The sequence below is a fragment of the Urocitellus parryii genome, chromosome 4, assembly GCF_045843805.1.
Source record: "Urocitellus parryii isolate mUroPar1 chromosome 4, mUroPar1.hap1, whole genome shotgun sequence".
NCBI classification, from domain to species: domain Eukaryota; kingdom Metazoa; phylum Chordata; class Mammalia; order Rodentia; family Sciuridae; genus Urocitellus; species Urocitellus parryii.
This window is the reverse complement of record NC_135534.1, coordinates 176,770,579-176,787,381: the sequence shown is the minus strand read 5'-3', so window position 1 is coordinate 176,787,381 and position 16,803 is coordinate 176,770,579. Positions and strand designations below refer to the sequence as shown.

Below are 16,803 nucleotides of genomic sequence, written 5' to 3'. Positions count from 1 at the left end.
AAACAATAAATAGACATTTGTTTTTCTTGATGTATCACCCACTCCTGGAAGAGTGTTTACGGAAACTGTATATGCTCAGTAAATGTGTAATGAAATGAATGACAAGGCAAGGAATAGATTTGAATCCTGGGATCCTAAAGCAGGGACTAGAACTCAAAAGATGTCTATAGTCTTAGTTGAAATCAACTAATGTAGGGCTCACAGATATCAGATACTCTGTAGATGTCTGAATGAAAATTAACAGTTAAATAGGACACGGTGGCCCTAAGTTACAACAATACAGCCAAGAGAATCATAAAATTAACATCAATACCTTATCATCATATAATCTTCAAGTTACAAGTGCACACCTATAATCCCAGCAGCTAAGGAGGCTGGGGAAGGAGGATCTCCAGAGTTCAAAGCCAGCCTCAGCAACAGTGAGACACTAAGCAACTCAGTGAGATCCTGTCTCTAAATAAAATACAAAATAGGGCTGGGGATGTGAGTTCAATCCCTGGTACCCCCAGGGGAAAAAAAAAAGAAATGAAAATTAACAGTTAAGGAGTAACAAAAAAGACAACAATGGGCATAAGGAACCAAATGTAATTCTTGAGATAGGTGCCTTGACTACTCATGACATATAAATACAAGGTCTTGCTACTCAGTGTGGCCCAGAGACATCATCATCTGGGATTTTGTTAGATGTGTAGAATCTCCAGCTTGATCAAATCTTAATCAGAATTAGCCAATGATTTGTGTATACTTGAAGTTTGGGAAACTCGTTGTTCCAGATCAACTCCTTTGACAGACATATTCTGTGAAAGACTTCAGGATGGATTGCTTTAGAGTTGGGGGGACAAGTAAAGAGTACCATACAACTGTTGATGGTAAAAACCTCCCAGAATTACCACAGGCAAGAATTCAAAGTGATAGAGATTCTATCTGGGGAAGTGTTAATAATTGGGTAGCTGGCAAGGGGATTGTAGTATACCCCTATGTTGTTTAATTATTTTAACCATGGTTCATAACATAGGTGCACACACCATGTACATACACATACACACATATATAACTGGGATAGGGCAGGATGGAGGGAGCCTTACTCAGGCAGTGACAAAAAGATGAAAATCCACAATGGCCTCTTCTGGATTAAAATCATAAATAATCACAGGTAGAATTTACATAAAATGTTGCCAGACCTGGTGGTAAATGCCTGATATTCCACCTACCTGGGAGGCTGAAGCAGGAGGATTGTGAGTTGAAAGCCAGCTTCAGCAACTTAGTAAAACCCTGCTTCAAAACAAAATATAAAAAGGGCTAGAGATGTGGCTCAGTGGTTAAGCACCCCTGAATTCCATCCCCAGTACCAAAATAATAATAACAATTATTTTTATTATTTACATTAAATGTTCATCAATTTATTTTAGAAATTCAGAGACATCTGGAATTCTTTCTTAGCATCTTTCAGAGAAGGAAAACTTGATTTTTTAGGTGGAGGGAGAAGCAAAGTTCTCCATTCTCAGAGAAATATCTCCATCTGCTGGTACTTCAGGATATGGCTAATGAAGACTTGAAAAGGCAAGGCAGATTCTACTTGCAGTGACTCACACTGTATTCTGAAAAGTGCTACTTCCATCTCTCCTCTTCTTTTCCTTTCTTGCATTTCTGCCTCTTTTTCTTCCTTTATTTTCCTCTGTCTGTCCCCCTCTTATGTTCTTTCCTCTAATATTCTCTTTCTCTACCTTCATATGAATGATGAAGACTGGGTGTGTACTTACAAGCAATTTGCTCTTTATAAGGCAGGACAGGATTTTTTTTTTTTCTTACGTGGAACTGAATCTGCCTTCTGTAGCTTTTTCCTTTAGTTCCAGTTCTGCTGTCCAGGGTCATGCAGAATACATCCAGCTTCTCTATCCTGACCTCTTCAAAACCTGAATATTCTTATGCTTTTCATTTACCTGCTCCTCTCCTGCCTCAGCAATTGCTTCCATACTTTCAGGTGTTCCTCACAACTAAAATCTGTAGTTTCCTCTTCTGATATCCTGGTCACCTCTTCTGGACATGCTCCAGTATATCTGGATCCTCTTCAGTCTGTGGGGCCCCAGATGGGTCAATAAATACTCTAGCTCTGACTGGGAAACACAGAACAGAGATGACCCATCACTTCTCTTGTTCTACTCCATGCTTCTCCATTATGTGCATTTATTGTGAGCATCTATAATTCTCAGTTAACTTGTTTGGGGCTACAACAAGTAAACATTCCTAACTTTGCTTCTGCTAAGTCACATCTCCCTTGCAATTTTTTTTAACAGAAACAAAGATTATGACTCACTGAAGACTCAGACAATCTTTAGCATTTTCAGCATTAAATTTTTTTTGAGGGGTTGTTTGTTTTTTTAGCATTAGGGGCACTTAACTAGTGAGCCATATCCCTAGCCACTTTTTATATTTTATTTAGAGACACCGTCTGAGTTGAAAAAAAAAAAGTCTTTTTGTTCCTTTTTTCTTCATCCTTAAGGGTTAATTGAAATTTTTAGTATTATATTTTATTTCCACTATTGATTTAATTCACTGGTTGCCTTGTGGCAAATATGTCTTAGTTTACTGGGGCTGCTAAAATAAAACACTATAAAGTGTGTGGCTTAAACATTTGTTTTCACAGTTCTGGAGTCTGGGAAGTCCAAGATCAAGGAAGATTTGGTTCATGGTGAATGTCTCTGTTGAGGGCCACAGCGGAGTGGGGATGACACATGGCATTCTGCCAGAAGGGAGTGGTTGAGAGGTGATGCCAGGGAGCCATTGAGATGATGATGGTTATGTTAAGCTGTGTATTCATTTGTATATGGAACCCCTGCTGTCCTGCAATAGGGTGGCTGGGGGTGGAGGGAGGGGGAATAGGGTGGTTCCTGCTGCCTCGGGTGCCTGCTACTTTGGAGTTCCCGTTGAGTTCTCGGGTTCCAGGTCCGAGGGGGGTTGCCCGGAGCCCGGGGGAGAGCTCAGAGAGTTCCCAGAGGGTTCCCGGGAGTGTGCGTGGAGTGCTGGTGGAGTTCGGACAATAAAGTTTCCTGTTTGAACATACAAGTGCTTTGTGGCGGCTGGGTGATTTGTGCCCAGCCAGACTGCAGCAGGTCTCCTTCCTGCCTTGGAGATGACTGTCTTATTACAGCCTCACATGGGAAAAAGAAATCTGGTCTCTTATTTTTCCCTCTGTGGTACTGGGGATTTAACCCAGGGACACTCTACTACTGAGCTACATACCAGGCCCATTTTCACTTTTATTTTGAAACAGGGTCTCACTAATTTGCCCAGCCTGACCTCAAACTTGAAGTCCTCTTTCCTCAATCTCCCAAGATGCTGGGATCAGAGGCATATGTCACTATGCCTAATTCTTACAAGGCACAAATACTGTCATAATCCCAATCAAAATGCATATATTGAAGTCCTACCCTCTAATGTGATGGTATTGATTAGGAGCTGGGGCCTTTGGAAGGTAATTATTTCTAAATGAGGTCATGAGAGTAGAGTGCTTATAATAGCTATTTAGCCTATTTTGGATTATTTTAGTGGAACAAATAATGCTATAGTAAATAACTTTATGTATATGTGATTTAAAAATATTTTTTAATATTTATTTTTTAGTTGTAGTTGGACACAATATCTTTATTTTATTTATTTTTATGTGGTGCTGAGGTTCGAACCTGGGGTCTCACACTGTAAGGGTAAAATTTCTAAGCCACAAAGCCTGAGTTAAAGTGTAAAAGACGGGGCATTGTAAAGTTTCTAAGCTGCAAGGCCTGAGTTAAAAAGTGAAGGACAAGGTATTGTTAAAATCCTCTGTTAGGACAATACCCGAACTGCCCAGTAAATATTTCCACTGACTCCCTGGTTGTCTAATAACCTGGGACTCTGTGTAGTTTGGCATGTAGGCATCCAGGCCCCAAAACCAATCAGTTTGAATGTGTACCCCGCTTAGAAGTGACCAATCACCCCTGCCCAGCCTGTTCCCGCCAATGAATGTACTAATCATGTCTCAGAGTTGTTGTTCAATTTTCCCGCGCCTCATGATGATTTGTTCTGATGTATGCAAAGCCCCCCCCCCCCCCCCCGCCCTCCCTAAAAAGTGTACTTAAGCTCCTCTTGACCTCTGCTCGGGGCTCTGGGCCACTCTCCCTTCCTGAGTGAGCCTTGAGCCTCAGCGCGCTGAATTGGAATTCCTCAATAAACTCCCTTCTGCCAATTACATGAAGCCAGTCTCTTGTGGTCTCTTCCTCCGATGCTTGGCGGACCCTTACAACACGTACTAGGCAAGTGCTCTACCACTGAGCCACAATCCAGCCCTATATGTGATTTTATACATGTGTAAATCTGTATGATGAAGTCCTAAAATTTTAATCACTGAGAATGAAGGTATTTGTATTTGCAATTTTAATAGTTGGGAGGAAAAAAAAAACTTTTTTCTCTACCAACTCAGATCCAGTGACTGAAGGCCTATGAATTAATTGAAAAAGATTCACAAGAAAAAAATGTGTATGGGAATGGGAACACGCAATGAAGAAGGTCTCCAAACAGCTGAAGTTAAGAATTAATACACGGGCTGGGGATGTGGCTCAAGCGGTAGCACGCTCACCTGGCATGCGTGCGGCCCGGGTTCGATCCTCAGCACCACATACCAACAAAGATGTTGTGTCCGCTGATAACTAAAAAATAAATATTAAAAAAAATTCTCTGTCTCTCTCTCTCCCTCTATCACTCTCTCTTTTAAAAAAAATCCCTCTCTCTCTCTCTCTCTCACTCTCTCTAAAAAAAAAAAAGAATTTATACACCATCTTAAATTCTTTTTTTTTGTACCAGGGATTGAACTCAGGGATACTGGACCACTGAGCTACATCCCCAGCCCTATTCTGTATTTTATGTAGAGACAGGGTCTCACTGGATTGCTTAGCACCTTGCTTTTGCTGAGGCTGGCTTTGTACTCGAGATCCTCCTGTCTCAGCCTCCAGAGCCAGTGTGCCTGCCCAGGCCCATCTTAATTCTTAAGAAGGAGATTTAGGAACACAAACAGAAGGAAACTAATCAGAAAAACAAATGAAAGTTATGGAGTCATTTATTTATACGCAGTACTGGGGATTGAACCCAGGAGCTATTTACCACTGAGCTACATCCCTATATCCCCAGCCCTTTTTTTTTTTTTTAAATTTTGAGATAGGGTGTTGAGAGCCACAGCCAAAGGGGCCCCAGCAAACTTCCAGCTGCCAGCAAACTTCCAGCTACCAGCTGGAACAGACTGCGGCATTTGGTGGGCCCCACGGAATGACTGAGGGTAAGTGATAAGCTAAACTGCTCGCCCCTGAGGGCAGGGCGAGAGGATGGGTAGCCATTTTAAGATTCTTCTTTTGTTTTGTTTCACTTTTGTTTTAAGTTGCCTGTCCCTGGAGATGAGTGAGACGGAAGAAAAACCGCTCACATTTGAGGAAAAACTATTTGCGTCTGAGGAACAGATAGGGAGAAAGGACGGATGGACATTTCAGGAGGATAGAAAGGCTATAATTATTTTTTGTTGTTCCATTTTTATTTCATTCTGTCTCGGTTTTGTTTGGCATCATTTTGTTGGGTTGTATTATAGTAGAAATATGGGATCAGAAATTAGTAAAAAACAAACCAAAAGAGTGTTAAGTAAATTGTTAGAGGAAGGAGGCATCCCAGTAAAATCAAGAGCAGTCAGGGCATACGTTGATACAATACAAAAATGTAGCCCATGGCTTTTTAAGGAGGAGTTGTTGAATGTATCACAATGGAACCATCATGGTGAGGATTTAAAAAGAATAGAAAAGAAAAGCCTAGGAACTCTGCCAGTTGGCACATTGACATTGTGGACGTTCGTATCTGGTTTGCTTCAGTTCAGACAAAGGTAGAGGAAGGAGAAGACATATTGATTCAAGTAAAAGAGAAGGTCTCTCAAGTTAGTCAGAAAGAGGAAAAGATTCAAGTAAAAGAGAAGGTCTTTCGAGCTAGTCAGACAGAGGAAGGAAGTTTAGAGCAGAAAAAGCCATCAGGGGAAAAGTTACAACAGGAGACTGCTACTAACACCTTTCTATCACCAGAGGGCATAAGTGTCCAAACAACAGCGCCACCTTCATATGCTGGGAGGCCCCCAACCCCCGCAGTTGATAGTTGGGATCCTGAGACAGGATCTCAAGTATTAACATGCCCTGTATTTGAGGCAGGAGGGCAGCGAATTCACCATGCTTTAAATTTCAAAACAGTGAAGCAGCTAAAAGAGGCTGTAACAACCTACGGTCCTCAAGCACCCTTCACTGTAAGCATGGTCAAATCCATTAACAACTTGAACATGACGCCAGCAGATTGGGCTAATATGTGTAAAGCTGTGCTAATGGAGGTCAATACCTGTTATGGAAGGTTGCCAATGAGGAATTTTGCAAGGAGACGGCTAGGCGAAATGCAGCAGCTGGTTATCCTCAGAGAAATCTAGATATGTTGTTAGGAAAGGGACCTTATGAGGATCAGCAGCAACAAATTGCATATGATCCTGGTGTATACGCACAAATTGCTGCAGATGCAGTTAAGGCATGGAAGGCTTTACAAGGACATGGAGGTTTACAAGGTCAATTATCTAAGGTAATACAAGGAGCTAATGAACCTTGTGCTGAATTTGTAGATAGGCTTATTCCCCAAAGGTAAACTTAAAATAACCCTTTTTACTCTAAACTTTTTAAATTTGGATTCATCAGGGCTTAGTGCTGCAGAAAGGCATATGTGTCCAAAAAATTTACATAAGCCCAAGGTACTTTGGAAGGATATTCTAACAGGACAATGGAAAGGTCCTGATCCAGTAATTGTCTGGAGTCAGGGGTCTGTTTGTGTGTTTCCACAGGGAGAACAGCAGCCGATTTGGATTCCAGAGAGATTAACTAAGGTCCTGACCCAGTGATTGTCTGGAGTCGGTGGTCTGTTTATGTGTTTCCACAGGGAGAACAGCAGCCGATTTGGATTCCAGAAAGATTAACAAAAGCGATTTCTACAGACCAAAAAGAAGATGATTTGGCTCAAATCCATAACAACTGATATCCAAAACTCCAGTTTGGCTACTCTTACATCTGCGACAGAACCAGGATGCTTTTTTAAATATCTATTTTTTTATTACCCTTTCCCACATCATGAAGTTCTATTTTGTTTTTTGAGCTCATACAGACCTAGGTTAATGTTTTGTGATCAGTTCTATTTTTTGACTATAGAGTTTTTAAACATTGCAATGGAGATTTCACCTGTAAAAAGTTATAAGGCCTTTACTATTATGTTATGTGTTGTGTGCACACTTGTGTTTTATGTTGTATGTTTGTATGTACGTATGTCCATATATCATATATGATGAGCGCTCATGAAAAAATGGATCCAATTTTTTTTTATTCACGTGATTTAAATGGTTTAATTTAAATTGGGTAAACAGCTGTTGAGGATTTTTAAAATATGTGAACAAAAAAGGAGGTTAACAGATCTGTTTGTTTACTTTCACCTTTCCTTTTCATTATATTTAATAATTCTGTTCAAGATAATGTAAATTGTTAAGAAAATTGTTTTCTTTTAGTGCCTTCTGGAATGTTATATAATTTTTTCTTTAGCCATTATTGGCAGAATTCCTATCTTCATCCCAGTGCTGGTGAAGACAAAGATAAAACCAATCTACAGCTTCTGTAATAGCCATCACTGAACTGCTTGCAGAACTTGCCTGGACTATGTATCACTTGTATGCATTGTGAACTATCTGTTGGTGCAGCAACTTGTGGTAGTGTTGGGTATTTTTGCTGATGATGTCATCGGTGGTACAATTTTTCCAAAAGGAGCCGTCAATTGGCTTGGTGTATCTTCCTCCCTTATGCTTGTCATGATCGTTCAGCTAAAATTTGGGGGCCAACAGAGGTGAGGCAAAGAACCTCAACCCCCCGCTGGTACAAAGACCTCTCCACAGGTGTGGCTGTATACTGGACCGGTAGTCAGTGACGGGTAAGATCCAATTGCAATGGTACCAACCTAAGACAGGAGGTTGACGCCTTGAGGTCAGCTCATCCGATAACGGGTAAGGACCATATGTACTATTGGACAACCTAAGGCAGACACGGTCCCTATGCCACATGCTTGTTGTTTAAACAGAGAGGGGGAGATGTTGAGAGCCACAGCCCAAGGGGCCCCAGCAAACTTCCAGCTGCCAGCAAACTTCCAGCTGCCAGCTGATGATTGGCTCACAGCGGCCCAGCAACTTCTAGCTGCCAACTGATTGGCTCCTCTGCAGTGATGCTCATTGGGCTGTTTCCCTGCCCTTTCAGACCACGAAGCTGCTCATTGGGGGACTTTTTGGCTCCGCCCACATGACCCAGGCAATGGGCCTCAAAAGCAGGAGGAGTGGGGGGAGGTTGAGAGGCTTGTGGAAAGCTGGTGGTGGCAGTTGGGCTCTGGAGGTCTTTCCTGAGGAGCTATTTTGTTTGGTGTGTGTGTGGTTCTAAAAATAAAGTTCATTTCTTTGGACAAGTGGCTCCTGAATTGTGCCCAGCCAGACTGCAGCAATAGGGTTTTGCTAAATTGCTCAGACTGGCCTCAAACTTGCTGGCCTGTAACTTGCAATCTTTTTGCCTCAGCCTCCTGAGCAGCTGAAATTACATGTGTATGTTATCATGCCCAGTTCTTTTCTTTTTTTCCTCCAACAAAGCTCTGGTGTACAGCCTCAGATGTATTTTTCCAAATTTGTGTATATCAATAGCGAACATTTATAGAAAATGCCAACTAGAAGGGAAAGAATGAGTATTTTAAAAAATGTACAAGGATTGAATCTAGGGGTGCTCTACTACTAAGTTAAATCCCCAGCCGTTTTTTTTTTTTTTTTAAGTTGTAGATGGACTCAATATCTTTATTTTATTTATTTTTATGTGGTGCTGAGGATGGAACCCAGTGCTTCCGTATACAAGGCAAGAGCTCTACCTCTGAGCTACAACCCCAGCCCCTCAGCAGTTTTTATTTGTTTATTTTTGAGACAGGGTCTCACGAAGTTGTCCAGACTGGCTTCTAACTTGTGATCCACCTGCCTCAACCTCTGAAGTTGCTGGGAATATAGGAACCTGCCGCCACACCAGGTTTAAATTTCAATGGAGATTACCATATTATCTTCAAGGAGAGCATCAGTGATATCCCCATCAGTAATTTGGAAGGGTGTCCACTTTTAACTTTTGACAGTCTGTAAATTTGAGATAGTACCTAGGCCACATAATTATTATAAGGCCCATTGCTTAAGGATCTCCTATAGTGCCTGGTTTATTGTCAATATTCCATATTATCTATTTACCCAATATGGTGATATATATATATATATATATATATATAAATGAACTATAAAATGTTAGGGAATCTAAACAAAACTGACCATCACACTTTATCGAGGCTTTAAATAAACAAACCCAAAGGACACTTCCAACGGATAACTGAGGGATGCAATCAGCTGAAATGATATTTGGGTGTTAAGTAACATTAGAAATCTGCGAGTTTCAACTTTAAGGAAGTCCTGGGATCCAGGCCCCCCCACACCAACCGCAAAGAAATCAGCTGCATTCGGGAGCCTTTGTCTCCCCGGCCACGCAGGCCCCTAGGGCTTTCATCTTCATCTTTCCCTAGGGAAAGGAGAGCTTCTTCCCACGTCCCAGAGCCGGGCGCCCTGGCGGGGCCGCGGCGACCCATCTGAGTCAGGGTTCGCGTTCTCCATCCAGCTTGCACCTGGGAGCCTGGCACCAATCCCGGAGCTTGGTCGTTTCTGACCTTGCGACCCTTTCACGTCTGTGATATTGCTGGGAAAGCTTAGCGCTTCCAATTTTTGTTGAGGTGTGGCCGAGTATAAACTTGGTTCTAGAGATTACAAGGTTGCATGATCTGGGACGCGGAATGCACAGTCAAGATCCAGACTCAGAAATCTGGACCCGCCTGCCAGGCTCTACAGGGGCCGCTGTTTCCAGACTGACCGCCAAACCTGAGTGGACGTGGGGCATAGTTCCACCTAATTGTCATCAGATGAAAGGCATTTTTTAAATTCGGCGTTTTAAGTATGGATTTGGCTTAACCTAAACAGCTCCTTGGGACTTCGTTTTATCTTTTCCGCCATCTATGTGCTGGGAACAACTTCCCACCGTGTGCGTGGATTTCGCCAAGCGAACTCACTTCAAAGAAGGAGCCCCAAAGAACCCCAGGGCCAGCGCTGCGAGGATGGAAAAAAAACTGTTTAGGACCAGGCAAGGGCGGGACGCACTACCCTGCAGGCCCGCCTCCGGGGAGCATTCAGCCCCCAAGCAGTGGTGATTATGATTGGCAGAATTAGGCGGAAAACCCGCTTGTCTAGCCACAGCGGATTTTGATTGGCTGTGGCACACAGTCACTTTTCTATAGTCCAAACCTGGAGTTGCTTAGTGATAAATCCCGCCTTAAAGGCATTTGATAACAGTTTTAAGGCAAACGGTGATTGGCCAGAGCGCTCACGGATTCGGTCGGTAGTAAACAGAGCCGGGCTCTTGGGACTGTGGATTGGTCAATTTTTCAGGGGGCCGAGTAAATTCCTCCGGGTTCCGCGGGAGACAGGCTGCACTCCACCCCGGCTCCGCCCTCCCCTTTGATGATTGGTTGTATCCAGGTCGTAGGGGAGGAGAAATAGAGCGGGGTAGGTGATCTTGCATTGCGTCACTTCCGTTTACTGTCGGCCGCCGCCGCGGTGTTCACAGAGAGACGCGGCGAACCGGCAGAAGGAGCTGAGAGAACGAAAGGAGGGGCGGGCGGGGGGCGGGCGGAAGGGAGAGGAAGTCCCATCACGGAGACGCCAGTCTGGACGTTCCCGCCTCCTCCGACACTATCGGGTCGGATCGGAGAAGGGTCACCGCCTCCTCCAGCGGGGAGAAGGGGGGCGGAGCCCGGCTCAGGTGAGGCGACCCTGTCAGCAAGAGTAGTGATGGCGCGAGCGCGGCACCTGAAGACGGTTGAGCACCCGAGACGCGCCAAGGCGTCAGGGAGCGTGCGGACGCGTATTGGTGTCCCCGGCCTATCCCGCCTGTCTTTCAGAAGGGGGTATTGTTACCCTTCGGATCCGAGGGGCACAGCGGGTGGGAGGCGGGTTCTTCTGCGCAGGCGTCCCCAGTGTCCCGACGCCAGGCTGTCTGCCTGCCGGGTGGGGCGGGGGCTCGTTCCCCTGCGGATCTCCGGACGCAGACATAGCTTAACGGGATGGAGTGGGAAAGGCCTCCCGATCTGCAGCTTGACGAAGTGAATAGAGAATCTGGTGCCCTGCGGGAGGAAGTCGGGTGGCCCTCTTGCCCCCATCCTGTGTCTTCTTGAGCGAAGAGGTTTTATTTCATCAGAGAAAGGCCATGGGCGATCTGGATTCGGGAGCCGGCGGCTGACTCGAGGGGTGCAGTCAGTGTTTTGGAATGTCCAAACTTGTTATTAAACACTAAGTGTTTAATAACTAAATAGGCATTCATTGGATGTCCACTACTTCAAAGCTTCGTGTAAGAAGCTGTGGGAAATTAGGTGGTTAAGAGACAGCCATCCCTCCTCCTTCCTGTTTGGAAAACAGATTTGTACATAGATACAATATAAAGCAGTGAATGGGGGTGAGTTTTGACTGTCAGGCTTTTTTTCCCTTCTGAAATGGTCATTTACTGTTGTCAGTCTGTCTTCTGGCATAGTAGAAAGTACTGTAGAAGCTATTTCCTAAATAGAAGAAAATTTTAAATAATTTGGAGGAAGAATTTTAGGTAAAGACAATAAAAAGTTTGATGACTAAGTAATGTGTTCTGGTTCTGATTAATTTGAATAGAAGAAACTCTTCACTTTCAAAAGCTGAAAAAAAAAGTTTCCAAAATGTGTATATATATTTTTGAGTTGTAGCACATAGAAGATGTTAAATACATTGGATATTTCTTTAGAGGTTGAAGAGAATAGAGAATACTGATACCGGTCTTGGAGATCAGGAGAGGGTCCTTGTTCCCCGATGTTGAAAATTAAACACCTGAGAACTGCCTATGAAAGTGTAGAAAGCAAGTTTTTTTTTTTTTTTTTTTAAAGAAAAGATATAGTAACAGACTTCTCCTAAGAGAAGGGATCCTAGAGCTGGGTGTCCGTGGAAGTGGTTGTGACTTGCTCTTTTACAGATCCTAGAATCTCCATTTTAATCATTACCTTCTCTCTTCTCCCAGTAGCCTAAGGGTGGGAAGGAACTGGAGCACTGGGGCTATTGCTAGCAACCTGTTGTGCCCAGGAGTGTAATCCCGGAGGTAACTGTTAGCAAACCATTGTCTTTTCAGCCCTTATCTTTTCACTGGATCATTTATTCCTACACTTACTACCTGACCTTGGCACTCTGCCTCAGTTTGCTGAGGAATGTGACATTTCCTGTCCACTTGGGCCAGGCAGGGCTACAAGCAGATTGCTTTTTGGCAAAGAAAGCTTATGGGAGAGCAGCATAGTAGACTCATTTTATAGAATTATTCTCTTAACCCCTTGTTCCCACCGTTCTCATCTGTCTCTTTATAATACCATCCTTAGTCATCATTGGTGATTTATTGTCCTTCATGGGATGTTGTGCCTTAGATAAAAGGTGGGCTTGGAGCCTCATTGTTTTTTTGGAGAATTTGCTTTTCATTTGCTAAAGTCTTCTGATTTCCGTGGTGAAGGTGCTTGGCTGTAAGCTAAAAAGTTGGAGGGAAAAGTCCAGATGGGAAGAGGAGAAAGAATTTTAAAGAAAAGCCCCTAAGCCTAAAGAAGGCCTTCCACTATTTGCTTTAACCCTTCTGGAAATCTCAGCAAACTTGGGAACACTGACCTGGCCACCACAGCCAGCTTGGTGACTTGCTAGGTAAGATTAATGGGTTGAAGATCTGTTCTGGGTCCTTGGGTTTTGCTGAATAACGGGACCAGGACTTTGAAAATACTGAGATCAATTTGTTTTCTAGAGATTTGCTGTTTTTCTCTTGAAAGTTGTGTCAAAACCTAACTTTTGGTTATTTGGGGATGCTGACAAGCTGGATTTTGGTTAATTGATGTGTCTAGCAAAATTCAATGAGTGATGGGATTTGGAATAAAAGCATTTTATAGTGGAGTATTTTCCTAAATTTAGGATTAGCGTTCTCAAAAGAGACAGACTGTCACAAAAAGTAGAAGTATTTTTTTAAAAATCACTTGAATGGCAAAATGCATGTAAATGTTTTAGTTTTAAAGTACTTAGCATTAATTTTATCATATTAGAGATTTAAAAATATCTTGTGTTCAGTGAAAGTGACAAAACTTACTGTCGTGCTGACATAGATTCTTGAATCTGCTTCTTATTCCCCCTGGAAAGGGAAAAAGAGAATGCAAGGTATTGATTCATGTTAGCTTTCAACTTTTTAAAAATGTAAATTAGTTGTAAATACTTAACTCCTCTGTTAGTTTTGAACATATGATTTTTTGTTTTACTGTACTTAACATTTCTCAAATATGGATGTTTTCTAGTAGAGCCAATTTTTGTTTATATAGCAGTTGGGATGAAATATAACACTACACTGTACCTTTTGTCTTAAGTATGGAGTGAGTTCTTATATACTAAAAGACCGCTGTTTTTCTTTTTCTTTCTTTTTTTTTTGGTGGGGGGGTACTGAGGAGTGGTCTACCAGTGAGCTATATCCCAAACCCTTTTTATTTATTTATTATTTTGAAACAGGTCCCACTAAATTGCCCAAACTGGCCTTGAACTTGTGAACCTCCTGTCTCAGCCTCCTGAGGCAGTAGTTGGCATTACAGGTATATGCCCTTGTGCCCCCCCCACCCATTTCCAACTCTTATATTTAAAATGATTAGGATGAATTACTCCATCTTTTTTTCCTGCACATAATATTGTTAACATGATGTAATTGATTTTTCAGTACTCTTAATTTGTCAGTTTTAGTTTAAAATTCCCTCAGTCATCTTCCTCTAAAAATATAAGGCTTTTACCTTTGTAGTCCTGTTTTTGTCTCTACTATGAAGAGAATATGAGGAAGGAGGACAAGAAAAAGAAAAACCATTGTTTGGGGGTTCAGATGTGTCAGGAATCCAGAAATGCTATAAAAATCTAAACACATGTAGTCACATACATTCTATCTAATTAATTAATTTTTGGGGGGGGTACCAGGGATTGAACTCAAGGACACTCCGCCACTGAGCTACATCTCCAGTCCTATTTTGTATTTTATTTAGAGACAAGATCTCACTTGAGTTGCTAGTGCCTTGCTTTTGCTGAGGCTGGCTTTGAACTCACTATCCTCCTGCTCCAGCCTCCCAAGCCACTGGGATTACCCATTGTGCCCGGCTGTTGTATTTTATTTTGAATAGATGGTCCAGTGTCATTTACTAAACACTATTGATTAATTTTTTTTTTAGTTGTAGATGAACACAATACCTTTATTTTATTTATTTTTACGTGGTGCTGAGGATCAAACCCAATGCCTCACGTGTGCTAGGCAAGCTCTCTACCACTGAGCCACAAATCCAGCCCAACACTATTGATTTGATAAATGATTCAGAAGTGAAGGGATATGCTGCTTTTGAAAAGTAAACTTGGTCAAAAAAAAAAAGGATTAAATCCATTTTTTAAATCTTTTCTACTAGTAAGGCACAAGTGATAATTGTCTCCAATACGCTGGCATGGTTTTCTTCTTAATAAAAATTTAGCTGTTTGTTTTTAAATTAAGAAATAAGTTTCTTGATCTGTCAGGGGTGAAAAACATTGAACACTATTTTGTTTAATTGCTGAAACGGTTTCAAAAGGGGTAACTGGAAGGGTGGCAGGAAACATTTTTTTTTAATATTTATTTTTTAGTTGTGGTTGGAGACAATACCTTTATTTTATTTCTTTATTTTTCATGTGGAGCTGAGGATCGAACCTAGGGCCTCGCATGTGCCAGGCGAGCGCTTTACCACTGAGCCACAATTCCAGCCCAGGAAACATTTTCTAAGTAAGAGGGAGAATACATTTAGGTTATTTGTATTTAATTTTTATTTTTTATAACTTAATTAATTAATTAATTAATTTATATGTGGTGCTGAGGATCGAACCCAGGGCCTTGCACGTGTGAGGCAAGCATTCTACCGCTGAGCCATAACCCCAGCCCCACATTTAGATTTTTTTAAATGGAGATTCAAATGTAGTCTTATATTTAATATGCAGCTAAAAGGAGTTATTAATGGTGGGTTTCTGTAGACTTTTGGGGCGGTTTGTTCATTTTTTTTTTTTTTTTCTCTTCTTTCTGTCAGGGATTGAACCCAGGGGTGCTTAACCACTGAGCGAAATCTCCAATCTGTTTATTTTTACTATTGAGATAGGGTCTTACTAAGTTGCTGAGAGTTAACACTGAACTTGTGATCTTCCTACTTCAGGCCTCCCTCCCCAGTTTCATGTGCCACTGTGCCTGGCTGTTTGGAAGTTTAAATGTAGTGTTTTCACACTGTCCTGTAACTGACTGCCTTGGGTATGCTGGTCTTTCAGTCAGCACTCTATTGGTAGACCAAAATTTTCCTCTTTTAACAGGTAACCTTGCTGCCAGAAAGGTATTCTATTTTTTTTTTAAAAGAGAGAGAGAGGAGAGAGAGAGAGAGAATTTTTAATATTTATTTTTTAGTTCTCGGCGGACACAACATCTTTGTTGGTATGTGGTGCTGAGGATCGAACCCGGGCCGCACGCATGCCAGGCGAGCGCGCTACCGCTTGAGCCACATCCCCAGGCCCACAGAAAGGTATTCTATTACCCTCTCCTTCTCCCCAAAGATCTGATTGCTGATTTTTGTTGGCACCAGCCTGGTAAAATGTATGGTTGGAGAGGAACCAAGGCAAGGGGCAGTGGGGCAGAGTTCATCCTGCATCCTCCTTACCTTCCAAACTGAGATCTGTTGGCAGTGATGAAGGCTTAGCAGTGTGGTCTGTGGTGGTAGCCTGTGGCATTAGCAATAAGAGAGAATTTGGGTAAAAGAAGGGAAAGTCAGAAAATTCCCCTGCACTTCTTCCAGAATCCTTGCTCTAATTTTCATTCTCTTGTTTGTCATTTTACACACCTCTCTTTCATTCTCACGTTCAGTCCTTGATTCTGACTCTGCTTTCTAGCTCTGTTCTTTTACTCCAGTTCCCTAATCCTCATGGCTGCATACTGTCTCTTCTCTGAGTGTTCTTTCATCAGCCACCTGACCCATATTTTGTTAGGGTTATTCCCATTACTGCAGAGTGAGAATTTGTAGTCAAACCTGGGTTCTTATCTCTTCTTCATTTATTATAATAATGTTGGTCCTAGGTATAGGTAAACGGTCATCCCTAAGAGATAATATGTGTGAAGTACTCTAGAACCTGACTCTTGGTAGGTATTCAGCCCTCCCATTCTCTTTTTTAATCATCCAGCTAATAGAAACACAAAGTGCTAGTACAGTATTACCAACATGGCACAGGGACTTTGACAGTGAAACTTGTAACAGGTTGAAGGGATACTTGTGACTGACCCACGTAACACAAGGGAATTATACATGGTGAATTCATCCTGTATTTTTGAAGAATCAGGTTCCATATACATGAATTTTTCCATATATGCGAAACTTACATCAGTGGTTTTCAAACTTTTTGGCCTTAGAATTCCTTTATACATAAAAATCAAATTGAGAAAATTTTTTTTCCTTTTTCCATATTTTTAATTACCATTATTGCATCAATACAGCATATGAAGATATATATATAAAACGTGGGTACTGAATGAGAGTTAAGTACTTTAAATATATATATATATC

General features: G+C 42.0%; 1 protein-coding gene across 1 annotated transcript in view; it reads left to right on the top strand.

Moving 5' to 3' along the window:
* Positions 1–10,865: 10,865 nt before the first annotated feature.
* Zbtb5 (zinc finger and BTB domain containing 5) overlaps positions 10,866–16,803 on the top strand; it is a 30,905-nt gene continuing 24,967 nt past the window's right edge. The window contains exon 1 of the mRNA XM_026415087.2: positions 10,866–10,943. The gene's annotated coding sequence lies outside the window, so the exon portion shown is untranslated. The remainder of the gene's footprint in view (positions 10,944–16,803) is intronic.